The 27,646-nt window shown below is 47.2% G+C and overlaps 1 protein-coding gene across 1 annotated transcript in view; it reads right to left on the bottom strand.

Moving 5' to 3' along the window:
- Positions 1-27,424, bottom strand: part of LOC143942963 (potassium channel, subfamily K, member 16-like) — a 114,948-nt gene extending 87,524 nt beyond the window's left edge. The window contains exon 1 of the mRNA XM_077464408.1: positions 27,342-27,424. The gene's annotated coding sequence lies outside the window, so the exon portion shown is untranslated. The remainder of the gene's footprint in view (positions 1-27,341) is intronic.
- Between the last annotated feature and the right edge of the window lie 222 nt (positions 27,425-27,646).

The following is a 27,646-nucleotide window of genomic DNA, read 5'->3' as shown; positions in this document are numbered from 1 at the left end:
TATAAATAGTTATGCATTTTTCTTTGGTTGCCTTCGAAATCCCATAAGAGGGTCTTTTTCCCATTTCAAGTACAGAAGTAGAAATCCATGAACAGAATAAACATACATTAGAAGCCACTAATAATTAGACTATAGTTTTATGAAAAAATTCTGTTTGCTGTTACCTTTCTGACAATGTATTTTAGTTCACTCACATGTCAACATCCCTAATATAACAGGAAGATATTCTATAATATATATGTGCTAATTGCCACAACTGATTAAAATTCCCATATATAGTGTGCAAATAAAATAAAAACAAATAGTGGTGCTAGATTTATGCACACTAAGCAAAATTATAAATGCAACACTTTTGTGTTTGCCCCTATTTATCATGAGCTGAACTCAACAACTCTACAACTTTTTCCATGTACACAAAAGGCCCATTTCTCTCAAATATTGTTTACAAATCTGTCTTAATCTGTGTTAGTGAGCACTTTTCCTATGCCAAGATAATCCATCCACCTCACAGGTGTGGCATATCAAGATGCTGATTAGACAGCATGATTATTGCACAGGTGTGCCTTATGCCGTGTACACACGGGTGGACTTTTCCACAGCAAAGGTCCGACGGAACGAATCCGTCAGACAAATTGATCGCGTATGGGCTTCATCGGACCTTTGCTGTCGAAAAATCAGATGGACTTTAGATTTAGAAGATTTTGTTTCAAATTCACTCGAGTCCAGTCGAAAAATCCATTCGTCTGTAAGCTAGTCCGACGAACGAAATGCTAGGGCAGCTATTGTCTACTGGCTATGAACTTCCTTATTCTAGTCCAGTCGTATATAATCGCGGCCAAATCCGTCTGACTTTGGTGTGATTGTGTGTGGCCAAGTCCGTTTTAGCGAGGGGGGGGGGGGGTCACATTGATCTTAACATGACCAGACAGAGTGATACCTGATTGCTATGATGTAGGATGGCCATAGATGAGTAGACAGCTTCCAAAGAATGATGGCTGTTTTTGGAACATTGGGGCCACCAGGGCTGCTGATAGGGGGGGACCACCAGCCCTCCTGTACTGGGCCCTGCCCTGCAGGGGGGCCCGGAGGCAGAGAGGGGACTCCCAAATTATGGGGACTATACTAATCCTGAGCTAGGGTCCCATGTAGTGTGCGTGGGAGGAAGCAGAAAGCAAATTATTTAAAGCGGAGGTCCACCCTAAAATTGACCTCCGCTCATCGGAATCCCCCCCCCCTCCGGCGCCACAATTGGCACCTTTCAGGGGGGAGGGGGGTGCACCCACTTCCGGGATAGCTGTCTGCGGAAAGGGGCGTAGATTACGCCCCTTTCCGCAACTGCCCGCCCCTTTTGCGCAAGTGCCCCGCTGCCTGCTGGGAAACACACAGTTCCCAGAGGCAGCGGGGACCGTCCGGATTGCGCCGCGCGGCTCGCGCATGCGCAGTAGGGAACCGGGAAATGAAGCCGAAAGGCTCCATTTCCTGATTCCCATACCCAAGATGGCGGCGGCAGGACCCGACAGACGACCTAGCGATCGGCTTCGGGTGCCGACATCGCGGGCGTGCTGGACAGGTAAGTGTCACTATTTTAAAAGTCAGCAGCTGCAGTATTTGTAGCTGCTGGCTTTAAAAAAAAAAGAAAAAAACGCGGAGTCCCGGTGGACTCCCGCTTTAAACACTTTTGGGAGTAATCTGCAGCCGTATGTCCAGACTATTACATACAGTACATCACACAATTCCCAGTCTCTTCTATATCAATACGCCTGTCGGGACTTGTGTAATGTAATTTTCTGGACATACAGCTGCAGATTACTCCCGAAAGTGTTTAAATACTTCGCTTTCTGCTTCCGGCTGTCCAACTTCGTGCCCGGGAGGAATTAGCAGAGGTTTTAGAGGAGCTCAGCTTCTGGCCGGTCCCCACGCTCCCAGATCCAGAGGATCCAAGCCCCCCACCCCAGGAGAAGCACTGCATGAGGACCCCAGATAAAAGAAGCCAGCAGGACCAGGTGCTTGTGAAGTCGGGGAATGTTAGGTGGAGGTAGAGACTGGGCCCGGGATCTGAGCATAAATTTGGCCATACTGCATACTGCTCTCCCACATATCTAAAATATTTTGGGTATTCACCGCGCCCAGAGTGAAAGTCTTTTCCCTGCTGTACTTTCTATTGCGTTAATATACAGTATTAATGCTGCCACAGTAACCACATAGCTGGAGTGACACATCTCAGGGGCATAATTGCTGCGTATTAGTGAATGCTTGTGTTGGCCACTTTAGAGTCATCCAGTGGATCACTTTTCAGTGGGTTTTTGCTAGGTGGTGGGGAAGCAATAATTTGCCTCCTGATTTAATCCATTAAAACCTGTACCTGGCTGCAACTACATTCATGGTACACAGTTGCAAGTGGTCCCCTTTAATGGTATGGGTCATTTTGAGCTATCAAATGCCACACGGGAGATAACATTTGTATACCCCTATTTTAGGGTTCCCACTTTTTCTTCATTAATTTTTTGGATTCTGTAAAGGATTGCAAAAGACCTAGGACACCTTTGGGCGCTCCAAGGAGAATAGTAATGTGGCTTGCATAGTGCCTGCTCACCCTCACTGTTCTGAGCTACATTACTGCCTTAATATTGTGTCCAGGTTTCAAGTGGACACATGATTCAAAACCCGAACTGTCCGGATGAATCCTGGACAGGTGGCAATCCTACCCTATTTGCTACCTTTGCCTGTTACCCCCTCCTGACTCCTGCACTCTGTATGCTACATACTCCAGATCCTCTGTATTCTATGTATTACCCACTCCTGACCCCTGAACTAATTAATACCCACTCCTGACCCCTTTATTCTGTACAGGCATACCCCACTTTTAAGTACACAATGGGGTTTATTTACTAAAGCTGAAAATTGAAAAATCAGGCTCACTTCTGCATAGAAACCAATGAGCTTCTAACCTCAGCTTGTTCAATTAAGCTTTGGTAATAAAACCTGGAAGCTCATTGGTTTCTATGCAGAAGTGAGCCTGATTTTGCACTTTTCAGCTTTAGTAAATAAACCCCACCGTGTACTTAAAAGTGGGGTATGCCTGTATGTTACATATTCCAAACCCCCTGCATTATATGCATTACCTACTCCTGACCCCTGAACTAATCAATACCCACTCCTGACCCCTTTATTCTGTATGTTACATATTCTAAACACCTGCATTCTATGCATTACCCACTTCTGATTCTTGCATATGTATATTAAACCCTGCATTTCTCCATTGTACACAGTTCGCGGGTTAGAGGGAGGGGTGTTCAGGCTCCACCCCTGTTATGTGGGGGGCCCCTGCAGGGTAGGCTGTACGGGGCCCCATGATTTTTAACAGCGGCCCTGGGGGCCACCCATGATTTTCAGCTGATAGTGACAGAGCTTAATGATTTGTACTATCCCCAGTTATTCTTCCACGTAGTATTGTGCCTGCTAGCAATGAAGTCTGAAAACCTCCCTGTAAGTTCATGAGCACCTCTAGTCCTAGAGGCATTTGCAAGCATTCTCCTAGATCACAAACACCTTGATTATACCCTGGAAAAAAAACATCCCTCGCTATAATTATCTTTTTAATCCATTAAATACCAATGCACGGGCTGCAAAGAAGACACAAGATATGCAATTGTTCTGTTGCTGATATGTTTTGCATGCAAATGTTTAAGCCGAAAATCCTTTACGTGCCAAAATCCAACCAGGAAAATGTTTGCTTATATTCAAATGCTTACAGAGATGTGTCTGTATACAAAGCCAGATGTTAAACTTTTAAGCTGAATTACAGGCAAAATAAAAAAATCTTTAAACCTATCTACAAATTCATTACAAAAATCATCAAATGTACTAGTAACTGGCAAAAATATATTATTCTGCTCTGATATAAGCCTACTGTAATCACCTGTGCTGCAGCACTTAGGCTGAGTGCAGGAGGGTTTAGTACTCTGGGCCAATCAATTTTTGCTGCATTTCACAGTGCTGTCCATCTAGCACTGGCAGATTGCTGACTGGAGGAAAAAAAAAGAATGGACTCTTTAGTGTACTGCTGCTTCTTAAAGTGGTTGTAAACCCTTAGAAAACAAAACACCTAGATTAAGGCTTACCTGTAGGTCCAAGAAATATCTCCTAAACCTACACGGTTTAGGAGATATTTGCCAAAGGATAGGCACCGCTGTCTACGGCGCATGAGCTGTAGACAGCGGGGCGCAGGCGCACTGGACGCGCCGCTGTTAACGGCGATATGCCGTGAGTGGCGGCTCCCGTGCGCATGCGCGGTAGTGATGTCATCGCGGCTCCGTTGAATGACAGTGCTGGAGCAGCAAGACCCACCAAGAAGATGGAGGCTCCGTACACAAGGGGACAGCGGTGACATCGCTGGCTCCTGTGTCAGGTAAGTGACACATAATGGACTATTATGCGATGCATAGTAGTCCATTATGCTTTACCTTTGCAGAGAAACAAAGAGGAAGTAAAGCCATCAGGGTTTACTTCCTCTTTAAATCCCTTAATGATGAGTGTTCGCTCTCAGCAAGAGCTTGGTCTCTGTGCTGTGAGCGTGCTCTGAAGCACACTCTCAGCACAGAGGCTGAGCTCTTGTTGAGAGCCCTTTTACTATGGACTGGGAATCAGGAGGCCTAAATGTTTTTTTTAAAATGTACTATTTTGTACCAGTTTTCCTGATAATAAAAAAAGTCAGATGTCCATTAAAATTTACTGCCAAATTAAAGCCAAATTCGTCCTGAAAAACCCCCCACAGTATATTTCACCTGTAATGTGTACCTGTTATAGGTGGAACGGCCTCTAGCAGCTAAGGAGATGTTATCGACACATCTCCCACCAGTGGTCTGTCTCCCATGGTAACGGGAGCAGATTTGAACCGCAGAGATTTCCATCCTGTACTGTAGAGGTAAGGAAGTTCCAGAGATATGATGAGTGCCCGTGTGGATCCCGTGCAGAGTGCATGCCGTGGCCCACTTCTATACTGGGGATTAGTAGTGAAAAACGCCGGGGAGGTGGATCTGGATATTGGCTCAGCATGACCCTCCTAAATGCAGATAACAGAGAAGGTTTACACTGTCACGGGGAGCCGAAGGTTAATTGGAGAACAGTTGCAGTGGCGATGCACATGGTGTACATTCATCTCTAAGAGGGGAGACCCGCCTTAAGGATGAGTATTTCCCCACAGCGGCCTAAGCCTTTCCCAGGGCATTGATGAAAACAACACAAAACAAAGGTATCCCATGTGTGTAGTAAAGTGACCCCTGTGAAGGTCTGGGGTATTTTAGCTCATCGGTAGTCCACTCCACAAGGTTTATTTTAGGACTTTTTCTGCCCACTATTGAAAATCCCAGTTCCCAGATAAATTCAGTGCATACTTGACTCATTAGTGTGATTGTTCTCTGCAAAACCTGGCCCAGACTGCCAAAATAAATAGTGGCACGGGCTCTGGCTCGCCTCTCTACATATATCTCCCATGTTTCGCACTGGAGGAAGAATAGCGTCACTCTTCACACTGTCACCTCTGTGCCTACTACCACCCCTAGGGGTCCAAACCTTTTGGACCTGCCTTCTAAAGGGGCACTCCACCCACATCTTTTTTCAGGTGTGCTTCCACAAGCACTTCTTCCTGACCCTTGGGGTCCCACTGATCTTTCTACCATACCTTCTAGCCTTGGGTTCCTTCATTTCTTTTACCTTTTTTTTTCCACCTCCCCCAGACCTACTCTCCCAGGACTGTTGGGGGTCTACTTCTATGACACCTGTCTGGGACTGACTTCTCTCACTACCTGACTCAACCCCAAATAGCACCATCTGTTTTTCAGGTTCGCTAATACCTGTGGCAACCAATTTCTCAGAAATCCACAACTCTATTTTGTCAATATCATCAGGAACTCTTGTCCCATTGCTTGCTAGGACAGTGTCTGAGGAGGGACCACACACAGGCTAGCAGTCACTTCCCACAGTTTCACATCGCCCCCTGTTGTCCAACATTCCATCAGCGACTGTTCAACCAACAAACATTTTTCAACACATTTTTTCACAACGGTCTCTTTAACCATTTTGGTTACCGCTGGTATTTTCAATACCCCGTCTAAAGGTGCTCCAGAGTGCTTCTCATACACAACATCAATATGAAGCAATCTGTCACGATCACCCTGGCGTTTCGGCCGTACACAGGAGACTTACCCGTAGAAACCTGCCGTGGAGAACCCGTCGTTTCCCCTTGACGCGCGCTAAAGCGAACGAACGCACTCGCGTCAACATGAACGTGCGCACGCACACACGTGGGGTCACGAACGGGCGCACGTCTACTCGCGGGGGCGCGCTGACCCGTCGTACGACCGTTTTGGCGCCCTAAGGTCTTCTTAAGGCACTTGCTCCTTCCCATCCGTGCTGTCCAGTCTACAGCGTGTCCGTGACCTTGCTTTCTGTACCTGTACCTGTTACTTTGGTTCCTGATATCCGGCTTGTTCCTTGACCCTGATCCGTTGCTGCCTGCCTATGACCTCTGCTTGTCTGACCACGTCTCTGCCTCATCCTCTTGTACCTTGCTGATCGATCCCTGCTGACCCGGCCTGCACCTGACCCTGCTGTTCCTGCTTACCCGTTGGGGTTCCTGTATTTCCTGACGTCCACCTGCCCGCCAGTCTATCCACTTGTGCCTGCCTGCTACAGTCAAGTACCATCAGCTCTACCTACTCGCTGTCGGTGCCCTGCTGCTTATCCGGACCGGTCTCCATCCGCCAGGCACTTGTGCCCCCTGAACTTTTGAATACCTGTCTCCATCTCCAGGGGTTCATTAGCCAGGGGATACGAGGGGCCGCTTCCTGCATTCCAGGCTCAACTACTAGGTACGCGACAGTACTGGACAGCCATGTCCGAGCCTGCGCAGGGAGCCTCCCCCATGGACGAGCTTTGCCACCACCTGGCCGGCCTTACTCAGGCAGTTAAGAGTCTACAGGAAGGCTACGGTAGACTGGAGGAACAAGTCCAGGCGCTATCTGCTTCTGCACCAGTTGCTCCAGGGGCCCATGCTCCACCGTCAGTCGTGATGATGCCACCCGAACCCAGGGTCCCAACTCCGGAACGATTCGCGGGAGACCGGAACAAGTTCAGGGCCTTCCGCAACTCCTGCGAACTCTATTTCGCCCTGCAGCCTAGGACCTTCTCCCTTGAGGTGACGAAGGTGGGATTTATCATCTCTCTGCTAACAGATGAACCTCAGGCCTGGGCACACCGTCTGTTGGAACGAAAGGACCCATCCTTAGACTCCATGAATACCTTCTTCCAGGCAATGTCCAGACTCTATGAGGATCCCCAACTCGCTGCAACCGCAGAAGCAGCCTTACATGCCCTGCAACAAGGTCGCAGGCCTGTGGAGGACTACGTCTCAGAGTTCTGACGATGGAGCGCAGACACAGACTGGAACAACGCGGCCCTGCGGTATCAGTTCCGCATGGGCCTCTCCGAGGCTCTGAAGGATGAGTTGGCACGTGTGGGTGTCCCTGAGACTCTGGAAGCCCTGATAGACACCTCTGTCCAAATTGACAGGCGTTTGAGGGAGCGCGGCCAAGAACGTTCTTCCACAACTACTCGCCCGATCTGGATGCTACCACGGGTGCCTAGTCACCCAACTCCTCCTGTTCCAGCCGCATCCACATTGGACACCCCGGAACCCATGCAGCTGGGGCTACTCCGCCCATCTCTGACTCCAGAAGAACGCCAACGTCGCCGGGTCAACAACCTCTGTCTGTATTGCGGAGAACCAGGGCACTTTGTTCGCTCTTGCCCAGCTAAGATGCGTAAGTGCCTCCTTGTTCCACCTGTTCCCTCACCTGTGTTGTCTGATAACACCTCTCATCTGGCTGTTCCTGTTCTTTTACAGCTTCCAGGAAGGACTATTCCAACCCACGCAGTTATTGACTCCGGGGCATGCAGTGGCTTTGTAGACTCGTCCTTCGCCCGAAAGAACAGGATTCCCCTTAGACCGAGAGAGAAGGGGCTCTCGGTATACCTGGCTGACGGGTCTACCTTGGGATCAGGACCAGTGACCCAGGAGACTAGCCCTCTATCCGCTGTCATCGCCGGAACTCACCAAGAACTCCTTTGCCTAGACGTCATCCAGTCTCCTCTGTTCCCCATCATGCTAGGTATGCCTTGGTTGAAGGCACACAACCCACGCATTGATTGGGCCACTGGAATAATTGAATTCCCCTCGGACTACTGTCTCCAGCATTGCTGCCCGACTCCCAACGGGGACTCCTCGGCCCTTCTCTGCCTGGAATCGGATGATGAAACCCGACAAGCTGTACCCAAGGAATACCACGCTTTTCTAGATGTCTTCAGTAAGAAGGGGGCAGAGACTCTTCCTCCCCATAGGCCATATGATTGCCCTATAGAACTGCTCCGGGGGGCAGAAATCCCCTTCGGAAGAATCTTCCCTCTATCCGAGTCTGAACTGAGTACCCTGAAGTCCTACTTGGATGATAACCTTGAAAAAGGATTTATCCGACCCTCTACCTCCCCAGCTGGCGCTGGGATTTTCTTCGTGGAAAAAAAAGACCACTCCCTGCGCCCATGTGTGGACTATCGGGCTCTAAACAAGATCACCATTAAAAATCGCTACCCCCTGCCGTTAGTACCTGAACTTTTTCAGAGACTGGGTTCCGCTAAGTTGTTCACAAAGCTGGATCTTCGGGGTGCCTACAACCTCGTCCGTATTAGAAAGGGTGATGAGTGGAAAACAGCCTTCCGTACCCGCTTCGGGCACTACGAATACTTAGTGATGCCATTCGGGTTGTGTAATGCCCCAGCCACGTTCCAGCATTTTGTCAATGACATTTTTAGAGATTATCTTGATTTGTTTGTAATTATTTACCTGGATGACATCTTAATCTTTTCCTCCACTCTAGCCATCCACCGGGAACATGTTAAGAAGGTTCTGACCCGTCTCCGCCTTCACGGTCTGTACGCCAAGCCCGAAAAATGTGTTTTCGAACAGCAGAGTATTCAGTTCCTCGGCCTGGTCATCTCGGTTAGAGGGGTAGAGATGGATCCCCAGAAAATCTCCGCAATCCAGGACTGGCCTGCCCCCTCCGATAGGAAGGGAGTTCAGCGATTTGTGGGCTTCGCTAATTTCTATCGTAAATTCATAAAGGGATTCTCTTCTATTATCGCCCCCATTACCGGGCTGACCAAGCAGGGCCAAAGGTTCCGTTGGACCCCCGAAGCACAAGAGGCCTTCAAGACCCTGAAGGATTTGTTTGTCTCGGCTTCGGTCCTGAAGCACTCCGATCCCGCTCTACCGTATACCCTCGAAGTTGACGCTTCAGAAATAGCAGTCGGAGCGATACTTTCCCAGAGGCAGGGACCCAAGTCCTTACTCCATCCGGTTGCTTTCTTCTATCGCAAATTGTCAGAGGCCGAAAGAAATTACGACGTCGGAGATCGGGAGTTATTAGCAGTTAAGTCTGCACTCGAGGAGTGGCGCTACCTGCTGGAGGGGGCTATCCATCCAATCCTGGTCTATACCGACCACAAAAACTTGGAATACTTAAAGACAGCTAAGAGATTGAAGCCTCGTCAGGCCAGGTGGGCACTCTTTTTCTCAAGATTTGTATTCCACATCACTTACCTTCCCGGATCCAAGAATACTAAGCCAGACGCTTTATCCCGCATGTTTAGTCAGCCGGAAAACTTGCCACCTACCGATACCATCCTTTCTGCTGGGAACTTTCTTCTACTCCAGGGAGATGTGGTGTCTCAGGTCAAGCGGGCTTCCATAGGCGCTACACCTCCACCCAGTGCCCCGTTGTCTTCCAGCGATGACCTTCTGTGGCATGGGAACAGGATCTTTGTTCCCCAGGCAGTTCGGACTCTGGTTCTGGCCTCCTGTCATGACCATCCTCTGGCTGGCCACTTTGGGGTATTCAAAACCCTGGAATTACTCAGGCGTACATTTTGGTGGCCACGGATGAAGGACGACTGCAAGAGGTATGTACAGGCCTGTGCCACCTGTATTCAGAGTAAGGGCGACAAGTCAAGAGCCTGGGGTCTACTAAGACCGCTACCTGTTCCTGATAGACCATGGAGGATGATCTCCATGGATTTTATCATCGAACTCCCCCCTTCGGAGAACCATTCAACGATCTTTGTCGTAGTCGACAGACTCACCAAGATGGCTCACTTCTTGCCCATGAAGGGCACCCCCTCAGCCGCAGAGACAGCTAACGCCTTTGTTAAGGAAATTGTGAGACTTCATGGCATCCCCGCCAACATCACATCTGATAGGGGGGTGCAGTTCACCTCAAGATTTTGGAGGGCGCTCTGTGGAACTCTGAAGATCGATCTTTGCCTGTCCTCAGCCTACCACCCGCAGACCAACGGTCAGACCGAGAGGACGAATCAGACACTGGAACAGTATCTTCGCTGTTTTTCGTCCTTCTCCCAAGACGACTGGGTCTCTCTGTTACCGATGGCTGAGTTCGCTTACAATAACACAATCCACTCGGCCACCAAGCAGTCCCCTTTTTATGCGAACTTTGGGTTCCATCCGTTGTTTTTGTCTGGCAGTCTTCCCGAGTGTTCGGTACCAGCGGTTCAGAAGAAACTCAACTTCTTTGAAGAAAATAACAAGCTCTTACAAGAAACCCTGGCCAAATCACAGGAGCATAACAAGGAAGTCTTCGACAGAAGGAGAAGAGGGGAGCTGGATCTTAAGTTTGGGGATCGGGTCTGGTTGTCCACCTTGAATCTTAGACTGTCCTGCCCCTCCAAGAAGTTGGGCCCGAAATTCGTGGGTCCCTTCCCGATCAAGAGGAAATTAAATGACGTGGCGTTTGAACTCAAACTTCCTGAATCCTTCCGAATTCATCCAGTGTTCCATGTGTCGCTTCTCAAACCCGCAGTCGCGGATCCCTTCGCTGACAGGATCTCCAGTCCCCCGGAACCCGTGTTGGTCAATGGGGAGATTGAGTTTGAAATCGAGGCCATTCTGGACTGTAGGAAGAGAAAGAACCAGGTCCAATTCTTGGTCAAGTGGAAGGGGTACGGACCTGAGGAGAACTCCTGGGAGCCAGAAGCTAACATCCATGCCAAGAGACTCATCCGTGCCTTCAAGAATTCCCACCCGAATAAGTTGGCTCAGTTGGGCATCCGGAGGCTGCCCCTTGGAGGGGGGCAATGTCACGATCACCCTGGCGTTTCGGCCGTACACAGGAGACTTACCCGTAGAAACCTGCCGTGGAGAACCCGTCGTTTCCCCTTGACGCGCGCTAAAGCGAACGAACGCACTCGCGTCAACATGAACGTGCGCACGCACACACGTGGGGTCACGAACGGGCGCACGTCTACTCGCGGGGGCGCGCTGACCCGTCGTACGACCGTTTTGGCGCCCTAAGGTCTTCTTAAGGCACTTGCTCCTTCCCATCCGTGCTGTCCAGTCTACAGCGTGTCCGTGACCTTGCTTTCTGTACCTGTACCTGTTACTTTGGTTCCTGATATCCGGCTTGTTCCTTGACCCTGATCCGTTGCTGCCTGCCTACGACCTCTGCTTGTCTGACCACGTCTCTGCCTCATCCTCTTGTACCTTGCTGATCGATCCCTGCTGACCCGGCCTGCACCTGACCCTGCTGTTCCTGCTTACCCGTTGGGGTTCCTGTATTTCCTGACGTCCACCTGCCCGCCAGTCTATCCACTTGTGCCTGCCTGCTACAGTCAAGTACCATCAGCTCTACCTACTCGCTGTCGGTGCCCTGCTGCTTATCCGGACCGGTCTCCATCCGCCAGGCACTTGTGCCCCCTGAACTTTTGAATACCTGTCTCCATCTCCAGGGGTTCATTAGCCAGGGGATACGAGGGGCCGCTTCCTGCATTCCAGGCTCAACTACTAGGTACGCGACACAATCCAACACACTGAGACAACTTTTCACAATAACTCCAAACATTGCATTAAATGATTCAAACATTGCTATCTCTGCACAGTACAGACTGTAATATCAATCTGCAGTTAGCAGTACCCCATGGTACAAGCTCTCCTAAGGCAGGAGAGGACAGAAAGATATACATTGGCTGTACACTCCATAATTCTAACATTTCTTTGAGCATGTCTGTCATCACAAAACACACAACATAATTTTTTCCTTCATGCGTTGTGGGCAAAATTTCTGCTGTGCGTTCATGCTCAGTCGGACCTCCTCGCATGACAGGGTTCATCTCTGCAACAGCCAACACACTGTGGTCTATAGGCTGTTCTGCAGTCCCTTCGTCTGGCACAGCAGCAATAGAGTCCCCCTCACTTTTACACAACATAGTCTTGTAAGGCATAGTCCCTTCATTAAATATTGTGCTTCCCTGTCCCAGTCTGTTTTAACCACTTCAGCCCTGGAAGGATTTACCCCCTTCCTGACCAAGCCCTTTTTTCCAATACGACCCTGCGTCGCTTTAACTGACAGTTGCATGGTCATGCGATACTGTACCCAAACAAAATTTACGTCATTTTTTTTCTCACAAATAGAGCTTTCTTTTTGTGGTATTTGATCACCTCTTTTTTATTTTTTTGCGCTATAAACAAAAAAAATGCAACAATTTGGAAAAAAAGCTATTTTTTTTTAACTTGCTATAATAAATATCCCCCCAAAAATATATAAAAAACTAATTTCTTTCACAGTTTAGGCCAATATGTATTCTTCTACATATTTTTGGTAAAAAATAATTGCAATAAGCGTACATTGACTGGTTTGCGCAAAAGTTATCGCATCTACAAAATAGAGGATAGATTTATGGCATTTTTTATTAATATATTCTTTTGCTATTTTTTTTTTTTTTATTGTGATTTACGACATTGCGGCCTACAGATCACTTTTGACACTATTTTGGGACCATTGGCATTTATACAGTGATCAGTGTTATAAAAATGCACTGATTACTGTGTAAATGTCACTGGCAAGGAAGGGGTTAGACACTAGGGGGCGATGAAGGGGTTAACTGTGTTCCCTCAGCATGTTCTAACTGTAGGGGGGGGTGGGCTTACTAGAACATGACAGAGATCCTTGCTCCTGATCACTGGGAGCAGTAGATCCCTGTCATGTTGCTAGGCAGAACAGGAAAATGCCTTGTTTACATAGGCATCTCCCCATTCTGCCTCTCCGTGCCACGATCGCAGGCCACTGGCAGACATCGAGTCCGCAGGACCCATGGGCATGCTCCTGTGGCAGATGACGCAGCGACGTACGGGTACATTGCTTTGTGCACCTGTGCCACTTTGCCGACTTATATCAGCGTGAGCCGGTCGGCAAGTGGTTAAAGGGATGTAAAGCCTCATGGTTTTTCACCTTAATGCATTCTATGTATTAAGGTGACAAACCTTCTTTGCTGCAGCAGCCCCAGAGCCCCACCCCCCCTTTTCTTTACCTGAGCCCATCTGTTCTAGCGATGTGCACAAGCCCAGTGGCTCCAACTGCTGTCTCTGTCCTCATTGGATAGATTGATAGCAGCAGGAGCTATTGGCTTCAAATTCAGTGAACCAGGAGCAGGGGGTGGGGGCCAAGCCCCGCTATCTGTGTCAGTGGACGCAGCAGCAGGACTCGGGAGCGCTCCTGCACGGGTGCCCCCATGCAAAGTGCCACTCCATTGGAAAACCTGATGTAGCACCCTCTTCCATAGGTTTTTCTGGTAAGGAACTGTCAGTACAGGTGAATTTAGGCAGGCCTATGCTTCAAGCTAGGCCTGTTTGTTTTGACCTGGGGGCAGGGAGTGGTTAGTGTAGCAGTGGGTGTGACCAGCTGTGCTTCAGTGCTTGGGCGCTCACCCTGCTTCCAGGAAAGAATGTTCTGGAAGAGGGGCAGGGCCTAGAACTGGAGTGGTAGGCAGCGCATTTGAGGAGCCCTGACCAATCCCCAACTGGTATTGGCAGGTGGCAGGCCTCCCATATAAGCTGAGGTAACAGGCCACTATAGGTCCTAATCAATACAACCTAAAGTTTTTGGTATAGGTAATTGTATGCTTTGAGTGTCGGATATAGGTAACTGTATGGTTTGAGTGTGTAATTGGTGTCAGTGTTGTGTGGAGTATTTTCATTTTGGGTGGAGTAATTTCATAAGTAGATGGCAGAAGGCATTCTGTTCTGGTGAGATATTTTGGTATAGATAGAAAGGAGCCATAATATTGTTTCGTCTAGTGGAGATTTTCATCGGATTGTCTAGTTGTCTGCCGAACATGTTTATATAGAGCTATAACGTGAGGAGTAGTTTTCTAGCAGACTGGTAAGGCCATGTAAAATAGTCCGGTGGCCGGTTATAGTGATAAATGCGCAAACAATAACCGTTCTGAAGGTAAAACCCCAGGTGGTCTCTGGAAGCAGAGTCCACTGAAAGCAATGTGAATCATCATGGGCAATGGGCCGTCCATGGTAGGGAGGGAAATCGGACAGCTGCGCAGTACATGAAATCTGGATATGAGGCTAAGGCCATTAGACCCCTTAGAAGTTGGCATACATGGATAGAGGGTACCTTCAAGCATGTCTCTCAGTCCTCTGACTGTAACACTCACCAGCCGTCTTTGCTGTCTTTCTCCGTGGAGATTTGCCCGACAGTGTCCTTCAGGTATCCTCACCTTGCTCCCATGCCTCCTGGTCAGGATCCCTTTGTGTGTCATGAGAAGGGTCCCTTCCGCATCCGAGCCCAAGCCTAAAACTCCATCTCCATCTTCCACCCGAAATCACACTACCCTAATTGGGCTGACCCTGATTATTTGAGCGGGCCTGCCCCTGCCAACCCATCTTCCGGAGATTGGTCAGGGCCCTCAGAATACTCCAGACAGCTCCTTCTACACTTCTCCCAGCTGCTTCTGGAATCTTCAAGTTTCCAGCAAGCAGGGGGAGTGATTAGATATGCTGCTGCTGAGTCACCCAGCCTCCCTGAATCACTCAACCCTGACCCAGAAAAACACAGGCTTGGCTACCAGCCAAGCTTGACAATAAACCTACTCTAACACAAAAATACTAACTCTACCACTATAGCAACACTAGGGGATGCTACATGGTGTTTATACAGAAGCCTGAATGTGTCAGAAAAATATCATGAAACTGCTTCTGAAACCACCCCACCATGACCAAGTGACTAGGGATGTGGGAGCATATGGGGCAGCAGACAGGGCTTTGTTTTTTAAAGGGCACTTGATCGTTCTATTCTTGTAACAGGATGCCTTTAATAATACATTATTTTACAAAAACAGGTGAGTGCAGGACCTAGACCAGACTGCATTGCTCAGCTGCAATTTAGTCCAGCGTGAGGTATTGGATTTTTCAGGGTGGTACCTATATCTTCTGTCTAGCATGGGAGCTGGAGCTGTCTGAACAGAATCCCAAATTCTTTGGCAGTAAAACAGTTTACATTCAGTATACTGTATGTTGTTCAGCAGTGCATTTTGCAATTTGACTGAAGTTCCACTTTAAGATTTTGCCTAATCTCAGCTATGCTCTACATTAAAGTGTATGTAAAGTGCTGTGAAAAAAATTATTTTCCCCCTTCCTAATTATTTTTATCTTGCATACTTGTCACATTTAAATAATTCAGATCACCGAACAAATTTTAATATTACACAAAGAAAGATATCCTGAGTAAATCCAAAATGCATTTTTTAATTTATTATTTCATTTATTAAGGGAAAAAACCTGTCCAAACATGGCTGGTAATAGCCCCCACTTTCTAAATCTTGAATGAACTGTGATCAACCACATTTTTTTGGAAGGCAGAGCTAAATTTCACTTGCCACACCCAGGCTTGATTACTGCCAGACCTGATGAATCAAGAAATCACTTAAATTAGAAGCTGTCTGACAAAGTGAAGCATATCATGCAGCGATCTAAAAAGGTCTGGATCTGGAAAGGGTTAAAAAGCCATTTCTAAGGTTTTGGAACTCCAGAGAACCACGGTGAAAGCCATTATTCACAAATAGAGAAAACATAGAACAGTGATGAACAGTGGCAGTTGGTGCTCAAAATTTTGGAGGGGTGCAAAAAAGGAAAAATTAAACTGTTAGTAATTCAGGACTGTAAATAGCCATTTATCAGATGATTATGTATCATTACTGCTAGATAAAATATTGAAAATGCCTCAGTGTGCCCATCAATTGCAGCCTCACTGTTCCTGTCAATAAATGCAGCCTCACTGTTCCTGTCAATAAATGCAGCCTCACTGCGCCTGTCAATAAATGCAGCTTCCCTGTGCCCATCAATTGCAGCCTCACTGTTCCTGTCAATAAATGCAGCCTCACTGCACCTGCCAATAAATGCAGCCTCCCTTTGCCCGTCAATTGCAGCCTCCCTTTGCCCGTCAATTGCAGCCTCCCTTTGCCCGTCAATTGCAGCCTCCCTTTGCCCGTCAAATGGCCTCACTGTGCCCATCAAATGCAGCCTCACTGTGTCCATCAAATGCGGCCTCACTGTGTCCATCAAATGCAGCCTCACTGTGCCCATCCAATAAGGCCTGTACAATATGAAGGGCATAAAGTATGTGTATATACAGGAAGGAAGGTGGGTGTATACAACTATACACCCACCTTCCCGTATATAGAGACCTTCCTCCATCACTGACTGCAGATATACATCACCTGTTCTGTATACAGGGCCACTGTTAGTCTATTTTGCGCCTTGGCAAGACCAGCTAATTGCACCCCCCCCAAAAAATATTAAAAATGAATTCAATAATTTTAGCACCAGAATTCCTGGTGGAGGAATGGAGTCAGGTGGGGGGGATGGATGGAGTCAGGTGGGGGGATGGATGGAGCCAGGTGGATGGATGGAGCCAGCTGGAGGGATGAGTCAGGTGGATGGATGAGTCAGGTGGATGGATGGAGCCAGATGGAGGGATGAGCCAGGTGGATGGATGGAGGGATGAGCCAGGTGGATGGATGGAGGGATGAGCCAGGTGAAGGGATGAGTCAGGTGGATGGATGGAGCCAGGTGGGGGGATGGAGATAGGTGGATGGGTTGAATAAGGTGGATGGATGGAGCCAGATGGAGGGATGGAGCCAGTTGGATGAATGGAGCCAGGTGGATGGGTGGAGCCAGTTCGATGAATGGAGCCAGGTGGATGGGTGGAGTCAGGTGGAGAGATGTAGCCAGGTTGATGGGTGGAGCCAGGTTGATGGATGGAGCCAGGTGGAGGGGTGAGCCAGGTTGATGGATGGAGCCAGATGGGTGGATAGAGCCAGGTGGAGGTATGAGTCAGATGGATGGAGCCAGGTGGATGCGTGGAGACAGGTGGAGGTATGAGGCGGGTAAATGGATGGAGCCGGGTGGATTGGTTGAGCCGGGATGGATTGGTTGAGCCGGGTGGATGGGTTGAGCCGGGTGGATGGGTTGAGCCGGGTGGATGGGTTGAGCCAGTTGGATGAATGGAGCCAGGTGGGGGGATGGAGCCAGGTGGGGGAATGGAGCCAGGTGGATGGATGGAGCCAGATGGAGGGATAAGTCAGGTGGATGGATGGAGCCAGGTGGGGGGATGAAGACAGGTGGATGGATGGAGCCAGGTGGATGGGTTGAACCAGTTGGATGAATAGAGTCAGGTGGATGGATGGAGCAAGATGGGTGGGTGGAGCCAGGTGGGGGTGGAGCCGGGGGGGGCAATGGAGCCAGGTGGATGCATGGAGCCAGGTGGATGCATGGAGCCAGGTGGATTGATGAGCCAGGTGGGGGGATGGAGCCAGGTGGGGGGATGCAGCCCGGTGGGGGTGGAGCGAGGTGGAGGTATGAGTCAGGTGGGGGGTGGAGACAGGTGGATGGATGGAGCCTAATGGAGGGATGAGTCAGGTGGATGGATGGAGCCAGGTGGACAGGAGGGGGGTGCAGCCAAGTGGAGAAGGTCACACACCAGTGATAAGGTCTGTGGCAGCACGCAGGTAAAGTCACCTGGTTGTATCCAGGATGGGAAATATGTGTGCCCTAGATTCAGGCTTTATGCAGACTTGTATAATTAGAGGGGAAGAGTTAATGAGCCCAGCTGAAGTAAGTGGGCTCATTAAGACCTCTACAAAAAACCCCAGCATGCTTAGGGAGATGCTCCATCCTGGAACCAGTTTTGTGTTTGTATAGACTGGGGAGTGTGACACCTGTTCTGTGCGGTGAGTTAACGCCTGTGTGGCAAACCTCTACAACAGAGACAGGGACTGGTGCAGCACAAGGCTGCACTCAGTTGGTAGACAGGGAATCTAAGTGTGTAATTAGAGGTCAAGCTGACCAGGATTTATTTTCATGTTTTATTTTTGTTTGGCTGTTATATGTATCACTGCATGTAGCATAAATAAACCGCATCTTTTGTTTTTTTGCACCTACAACGCTGTCTGCTGTGCCTAATTTTGTGTTGTGAACCCATCCAGGGGGTCACACACACCCGCTGCCGAGCTAACCCCCTTACAGGTCTGACTGGAAGCCTTCATCCCCAGGGCCTCCCCCCCACCACCTGACAAGTTCATACCTTGGGGCACTTCTTTCCAGTTCACCCAACATGTCAGGCAGCAGGCGGCAGGTGGTGTCATGGTTGTCACCAGTCCCAGGATCAGGAGATGGGGTCTCCTACAGGCTGTGACTCGCAGCTCACGCATGGCAGACCTCCTCCAGCTCCTCCCCGTTCAGATCAGCTGAACATTCGGTTCCACCGCCGGGCTGGGTAAGCAGGGCAGGCTGAAAGAGCAGCTTTGCTTTGGGCTCCTCCAGCTCCAGGACAAGTGGCCCAGCGTATGTCCTATGACCAGTCCGGACCTGGGTGACTCCATCCTGGCTATCTCCCTCTGTGCACAATGCAGAGAGCTGACACCCATGGCTGCTGGACATCAGCACGGTTTCCCCTGGCACCGGGAGGGGGGGATCTGCCTGCACATTTTCTCCGCTCAGCGACTCTGCAGCCAGCCAGATGGCCAGCCACATGAAGCTACACAATGCACCGCACCAGCCACCACCCGCCAGGGGAGATCCGATCCTCTGGAGGGGAGCCAGTGGCTAGGGTTGCGCCCCTAGGTGGCAGTGCGCCCTAGGCGGCTGCCTAGTTCACCTAGCGGGAGCACCAGCCCTTCCTATATACAGCTATATATACACTCACCTTCCTTCCTGTATATAGAGACCTTCCTCCATCATCACTGACTGCAGATATACATAATCTAAGCACTAAGATAGAAAAACCTTCTGACTTTACAACTGTTCAGCTAATCTTTCCTCACAGCTGAGCTCAGAGGTGTAACTTGAACCTTCAATGAAGGTCCCCTCCATGGATCAGTGGCAGTTGCGGTGGGGGGATGGGATCAGTGGCAGAGGTGGTGGTGGTGGGGGGGGGTGGGTTCAGTCCACTTATGGTGATGGAGGAATGGGACCAGTCAAATGGGGGTGGTGGGGGGGTGGGATCAGTGGCAGTAGTGGTGGTGAAGGGGATGAGATCGGTCCACTGATGGTGATGGAGGGATGGGATTAGTCCAATGACATCAGTTGTGGGGATAGGGATAACACCAGTGGCAGTGGTGGGGATAGGGATGACTGTGACTCCAGTGATGCCTCTCCTGATATGGGGTCTCCTCACAGATCAGGGAGCTCCTCCTTCACGCTACTGGCCGTCAGCTGACTCTGCTCCGCCTCCCAACATCACTGAATTCTGCAGCAATTGGCAGCAGGCGGAACATGCCCCACACACACACAGTGAGAAAATGGACGGAGACTCCATGAAGTGGTTGAAGTGGATAAAGTGGTTTCAAAATCCTGACTGGACGTCATAGACTGTCCTCAGGATTTTGAGCCGCGCATCGCGGCGATCATTGTTGCGGGGTGTCAGTCTGACACCCCGCAACTACGATCTCAGTAAAGAGTCTCCGACGAGTCTCTGACGTGATCAGCTGTGTCCAATCACGGCTGATCACAGTGTAAATAGGTAGAGCGGGTGATCAGCTTTTCCTCACTCACGTCTGTCAGACGCGAGTAGAGGAGAGCCGGTTGGCTGCTCCTCTGACGGGGGGGGTCTGTGCTGATCGCCCCCGAGGATGCCCACACTGGACCACCAGGGACGCCAGCAGACCACCAGGGATGCCCAGCACCAGGTCTGCCACCCTAGACCACCAGTGATGTCAGTCGGTGCCCACAATGGATGCCAATCAGTGCCCACAATGGGCATCACTGATTGGCATGCATTGTTTGGCACTGATTGGCATCCATCAGTACAATACAATGCCACCTATCAGCGCCCATCCATGCCACCTATCAGTGCCCATCCGTGCCACCTATCAGCGCCCATCCGTGCCGCCTATCAGTGCTCATCCATGTCGCCTATCAGTGCTCATCCATGCCCATCTGTGCCACCTAGCCATGCCCATTCGTGCCGCCTATCCATGCCAATCCGTGCCAGCTATCAGTGCCAATTTGTGCCACCTATCAGCGTCCTTCCGTGTCGCCCATCAGTGCCACATATCAGTGCCCATCAATGCCACCTCATCAGTGCCACATTATCGGTACCACCTCATCAGTGCCGCCTTATCAGTGCCCCTCAGTGCCGCCCCACCAGTGTCCATCAGTGAAGGAGAAAACTTACTTATTTACAATGCTTTGAAACTGAAACAAAAAAAAACATATTTTTTTTCAACAATTTTGTTTAGCAAAAAATAAAAACCGTAGAGGTGATAAAATACCCCCAAAAGAAAGCTCTATTTGTGGGAAAAAAAATGATAACAATTTTATTTGGGTACAGAGTAGCATGACCGCGCAATTGTCATTCAAAGTGCAACAGCGCTGAAAGCTCAAAATTTGTCTGGGCAGGAAGGTGTTTAAGTGCCCGGTATTGATGTGGTTAAGCAACAGACAGTATGGATTCATGAAAGATATAAGTTGTTAAACAAACCTGATTTCTTTTTATGAGGAGATAAGTAAAACCTTGGACAGAGGGCGGCTGTGGATGTGGTATACCTGGATTTTGCAAAAGTGTTTGACACAGTTCCCCACACACGACTTATGTGTAAGGTAAAGTATACAGGATTGGAAAGATCAATTTGTAAATGGATAGAAAACTAAGACAGAATTCAGAGAGTAGTGGTTAATGACTCGTACTCGGAATGGTCTAAGGTTATTGGTGATGTACCCCAAGGTTCAGTGTTGGGACTCTTACTTTTTAATATTTTTATAAATGATATTGGGTCTGGGATTAAAAGTACCATTTCTGTCTTTGCAGATGACACTAAGGTCCCATTCACACCTGAGCGTAGCGTTGTAAAAAGCAGAAAAATGGCCAAATCTGCCTAAAAAAAAGTTCCAGAACTTGGTGTTTTGGAGCTTCTGGCTTCAGGTGTTTTGGAGTGGAAGATGTGAACCACCTCCATAGAGAATAATTTATTTTTTCCCCTCCAGCGTTTTTGTAGTTTCAGGCTTCAAGCTACAAAATGGTCAGGTGTTGCAGCAGAATAACGTCCTTACAGGATGTCTCCAATTTACAAGCCGACAATAAAGTCTAATTGGGCAATGAAGTGGCAAATAAGGTTTAATGTTGATAAATGTAAAGTTATACACTTGGGGGCTAAGAATATTCACACATCATACATTCTCTAAACACTTGTTGTGACAGTACAGTGTTTTTATTTTATTTTTTTTGTAAGGGTAGGATATTTATTAAAACTTTCTATTAATTTTTTTTTATTTCTTTTAAAGTATAATGTAAATATCTGGATCCAGATAGCTATAGCAAATTGGAGATATTCATAGTACCTACAGGTAAGCTTTATTATAGGCTTACCTGTAGGTACAAGTTTACAGAATGGGTTTTACATCCTCTTTAAACTTGATCAACGTGGGTTAGGTATATTGAAGAATTTATTTAACTGTAGCTGAGCTGGTGTTAATATCCCCTATATAAAATTCTATAAAAATCCAGCACATTTCTCACTTTTTGCATCCCCCCCGCCCCCCCCCCCCCCCCCCCCCCCCACACACACACACACCCATCCTCTTCCAGTTTCTGTTCACAAAACAAGTTTTATTTCTGTATATGTATCCGGTTTTCTTGAGAAAGTTGTTGCTGTGTGAACTGTGTACTTCTTCGGGAGGTCCAGCTGGTGGTGCTCTGTGTCCAGCTTAACATTCTAATTTGTTTTATGTGTTTGCATCCAGCAGAAAAAAGTATAATGTACAGTACTGAATTGGAAATGGTTCAAGTTTGTTTCTCACTTGCCATTATGTATTGACCATTGTTGTTTTGACTATATATTAACCAAAATTTTGTAACAGTTTGAAATTACCATACCAAATAGTATAAGGAATATGAAAAAAATGTGTCACCTGTAAGGATGAACCCAACACACCCTGGTTTGGTTCGCACCAGAACCTGCGAACAGACCTAAAATTTGCGTGAACTTTAGAACCCTATTAAAGTCTATGGGACTCAAACGTTCAAAATCAAAAGTGCTAATTTTAAAGGCTAATATGCAAGTTATTGTCCTAAAAAGTGTTTGGGGACCTGGGTCCTGCCCCACGGGACATGTATCAATGCAAAAAAAAGTTTTAAAGACATCCGTTTTTTCAGGAGCAGTGATTTTAATAATGCTTAAAGTGAAACAATAAAAGTGTAATATTCCTTTAAATTTTGTACCTGGGGGTGTGTATAGTATGCCTGTAAAGGGGCGCATGTTTCCAGTGCTTAGAACTGTCCCTGCACAAAGTGTCATTTCTGCAGTCATTTAAAAGTCATTTAAAAGCACTGGTGGCTATAATGAATTGTCGGCACCCCATAATACAGAGAACAGTCATTGAAAGTTATTGAAAAAAAAAAAAGCGTGAGGGTCCCCCAAATTCAATTACTAGGCCCTTCAGGTCTGGTGTGGATATTAAGGGGAACCCCGCTTCAATTTTTTAAAAAATTGACGTGGAGTACCCCCCAAAAATCCATAACAGACCCTTTATCCGAGCACGCAACCTGGCAGGTCGCAGGAGAAGAACCGTACCAGGCCACATGCCCTCAACATTGGGAGGATGCTTTGGGGGTCTGTGACAAGGGCCTCATCCCCACAACCCTGGCCGGTGGTTGTGGGGGGTCTGCGGACGGGGAGCTTATCAGAATCTGGAAGCCCCCTTTAACAAAGGGACCTCCAGATGCCGCCCCCCCCCTGTTTGAAATGGTAAGGGGGTACAAAAGTAACACACACGCACCGTTGGAAAAATCCTTTATTAAAAAAAAAAAAAAAAAAAAAAGATTCCAGCGGTGGCTGATCTCTTCTCCGGGGGCCAAAGATGGGTGATCTGATCCAGTGATGGGTGATCTCTCCCGATGGTCCAGCGCATCCATCCTGTCTCCACCGAAGACACTACAGGAATCCCGGCAGCCTGACATGTCTTAGCTGAGGAGGACGGGGCCGCCCGTCACCTGACCCCGCCCCCTCTGACGTAAGGGAAAAGCTGGGCCCCACCCAAGCCCCCCCCCCCCCCTTTGATGTAATGGAAACTTTTTTTTTGCATTGATACATGTCCCCTGGGGCAGGACCCAGGTCCCCAAACACTTTTTATTACAATAACGTGCATATATAAGCCTTTAAAATTAACACTTTAGATTTCTCCCATAGACTTTTACAGGGTGTTCCGTGCCTTTTAGAATTTACCACAAACACCCCAAATTGTTCGCTGTTCTCGAAGCTCACCTGGTGCAAAAATTATATTTAAGATTAGATTAAAATCTGCTGCAGTTAGAAATTCTCTACCTTTGGTCAGATAATATCGTATAAAAAAAAGTGTAACTGCGCTGGTCATGAAGTGCTTATACAATATTACCACTAAAAACAATATCGGTGAAATGTGCACAAACATCAATACTGTATAGCTCTATTGTGCAAATTTATAGTGTAAATTATTAAATTATCAAGTGCAAAATTGCAAAAGTATCAAAAACTGCAGAACACAGGTTTTTAACAATATTTCCCAAAGTCCACGTCACAATTCTATCTTATGTTCGTAGTATGCTCAAAATCACATCCGTGCTATTTTAGAAGCCTTTTCACCACTTCGTGCATCACCACAACCTTCTGAAATGGTCTCTCACCAGAGCTATATAAAAAACTTTGCCTTTGGTTCATATTGGGATAACCACTCCACTTTCCTGGCATTTCTCCAACTAGATTGGCACTAGTTACTCCTTAAATCTTGGTATCTCATAAGAAGTAAATAGCCATCATTGCGCAATATACTTTTGTAAAACTTATTTAAACCAACAAGGTAAACATCCCCAATTACAAAAATGTGCACTCACAATTTTAAGTGCATTCCAGTGTGTTTGTTTTTTAGGTTCGTTCTGCCGCTTCCTCTTCCTGGTTTGGCGTGCGTGCCAAGCCTCAATCTGCAACGAGTTGTAACAGGAAGTGACGTCAGCGATTACCCAGAAGCCTTTGTGTTTCGTATACATACATACATGCGTCATCAGTAAACTCCCTGATGAAGCATGTATGTATGCAAAATGTGTAGAGGTTTCTGGGTAATCGCTGATGTCACTTCCTGTCCCAACCTGTACCAGATCGAGGCTTGGAACGTACTCTGATCCCGGGAGAAGAAGCGGCAGAACAAACCTAAAGAACACACTGCTGAAATGACTCCGTGCCGGTTCAAAGGCACTTGAAATTGTGAGTACACATTTTTATAATTGGGGATATTTACCTTGTTGGTTTAAATACATGTGCACATTTCACCGATATTGTTTTTAGTGGTAATATTGTATAAGCACTTTATGATCAGCGCAGTTACAATGTAAGGAATATGTTTAAATGATAAAAGCCACATTTTTGTGAGACCACAGTGTGGTATCACACATGTTCAGAGTAGCCTGTCCTGTACACATAGATAAGGTAAGATACTAATTTGGCAGAATGCCCAGAAATGGCTAAGGCCATTATGAAAATAAACCAAAAACCATACAGTCAGTTTAAAGTAGGACTCATTTCCTCAAAAGCAGACAATGACATATTTCAAGAGAGTGCACACGTCATGTGTGAACACTGATATTTCTTATATATTTTTATATTACTATGGACAAAATGTTTTTCTTTTGCATTAAATTGAGCACAACCTTTCTGTAAGGTGGTACCCCAAGACGTTTGTTTACAAAGAAGTGTTTGTCCCATTAATGGAACCCAAAGGGTAAACAGAAATCAACCTGGGGTATGAAGCAAATGGAAAGTCCCAAGGTAGTAAGCCATACAATTTTCCACCTGATTGGAGGAGACTTGCAGAAAATGACTAATGACAATAAGAAAAACAGTCACCATCTGAATGAACAAGTAATAAAACTTCCCTGAACACAGCAGACATGATTACTCCATTAAGCCAATGAAGACTCTATACCCATTGCATGCCAGCAACTACACTAAATAAAAGTGGCCATTGAAGAGTGTACTGGACAAGTTCCAAGGCTGGGTGTCCCTTTCTAGTAATGCCGAAGCCTGCACCCAGAGCCAGTGGATGGATGGATGGATCGATCGGCTTGGGGTGCCAAAATCACAGGACAAGTAAGTGTCCTTTATATTAAAAGTCAGCAGCTACAGTATTTGTAGCTGCTAACGTTAAATTTTTCTTTTTTTCTGGGTTGGAACTCATCTTTATCTGCTTCAGCCCTGGAAGATTTTACCCCCCTTCCTGACCAGAGCACTTTTTGTGATCCGGCACTGTGTCACTTTAACTGACAATTGCGCGGTCATGTGACGTGGCTCCCAAACAAAATTGACATCCTTTTTTCCCACAAATAGTTTTCTTTTGGTGGTATTTGATCACCCCTGTGGTTTTTATTTTTTACGCTATAAACAAAAAAAGAGCGACAATTTTGAAAAAAACGCATTCTTTTTTACATTTTGCTATAATAAATATCCCCCAAAAATATATATATAAAAAAAATTCCTCAGTTTAGGCTGATACATATTCTTCTACATATTTTTGGTAAAAAAAACTCAATAAGCGTTAATTGATTGGTTTGCGCAAAAGTTATAGAGTTTACAAAATAGGGGATAGTTTTATTGCATTTTTACTAGTAATGGCAGCGATCAGCGATTTTTATAGTGACTGTGACATTATGGTGGACACGTCGAATATTTTTGACACATTTTTGGGACCATTGTCATTTATACAGAAATCAGTGCTATACAAATGCACTGATTCCTGTGTAAATGACACTGGCAGTGAAGGGGTTAACCACTAGGGGGCAGGGTAAGGGTTAAGTGTGTCCTGGGATGCGTTTCTAATTGTGGGGGTGGGGTGTGGCTACATGTGACACGTCACTGATCTCTGCTCCCACTCACGGAGCAGAGATCAGTGACACTGTCACTAGGCAGAACGGGGAGATGCTTGGTTACATTAGTATCTCCCCATTCTTCCTCCCCGTAAGACGATCGCAGGTATCCCCGCGGCGATCGAGTCCACAGAACTCGCGACCCGACTCTTGGAGGTCCTGGCTGGCGTGCACGCGATGGCACGGCGGCAAATTTATAGGGACGTACCTGTACGCCCATTTGCCTGTCCGTGCCATTCTGCCGACGTACATCGGCGTGCGCCTACTTTACTGTCCCCATTCACACAACATAACTCAAAAAAGTAAGTAAACGTTGCAGCTTACCCTATTAACAACGGGACCCTCCAGCAAGGAAACATTCTGCTTAATTTTTTGCTTATGAGAAGGCTGGGAAGCTATGTTTGCCATAATTAACCCTGTCTGTACCGTGCAGGTAGATCTTCATTATCAATTGTAACTAGATTTGAACACTGTCTATCCTAGCAAAGGGTTAAAGGAGTAGAGGCTTGGCTTATTTGGCTTGCTTGGCTTCTTGCTTTGTATGTTACAGAGGGCAGACCTGTTAAGGCTCATTCAAACATTCTTCAAAAAACATTGAAGTCAGCCATGACACCTTCTCAGAAACATCTAAAAAGTAAGAAATATCTAAAAAAAATTAAGCATGCTGTGTAAATACATAACAAACATAAAATTTAAAGTTAGGGTTTCTCAAATTTGACTGCAAAAATGGAAATATGCTTTAAGATGGTGGACCAGACTAAAAATGATACCCCAGTCCTGCAGAAGGAGTTGAAATTGGCTCTCACTGCACCTGACACTGCAAAGCAGGTTGTTCATTTTGGATCTGTGGCATTCCTTTTATGTGTCCCCTTTAAATTTGCTTAATGTAAGGTTAAATTTCTACAATACAAGGTGGAGCTGGGAAACAAGCATTTGATGCCTTTTTAGACCTGAGCACTGGGTGATCACATAATAAAGGGAGAAAATAGTTATAAATGAACATTACAGTATAACAATAGAGATAAAGGTATTAGGCAAAGAACTTACCGTCAAAAGTTGGCAGTCATAGTAGCTAGAACACTGAGAACTTCATGTTGTGTAATAGTTGAGCCTGCTACATTTGAAATAGAAAGTGTTTTTTGTGTAGATAACCAGTGGGCGGAACATATGGAAGTTTATTTTGTAATATAGTAAACAGTTAACCCCTTACTCACCACACAACATGAAGATGTGGATGCAGAGGTTCAGGTAGTGCTGGGTGAAGTGATCGAAATGGTGTCAACAACAGGTCAGTGTCTGAGCTTCAGGTAATAGATGGATGCCTGCATATTTATAATACATGGTGTGCTTTT

This window comes from Lithobates pipiens, unplaced genomic scaffold (genome assembly GCF_037356315.1).
Source record: "Lithobates pipiens isolate NorthernLeopardFrog02 unplaced genomic scaffold, aLitPip1_a1.2 Scaffold_30, whole genome shotgun sequence".
Classification (NCBI taxonomy): Eukaryota; Metazoa; Chordata; class Amphibia; order Anura; family Ranidae; genus Lithobates; species Lithobates pipiens.
Note: the sequence above shows the minus strand (reverse complement) of the source record. Positions and strands in the feature narration are given on the sequence as shown.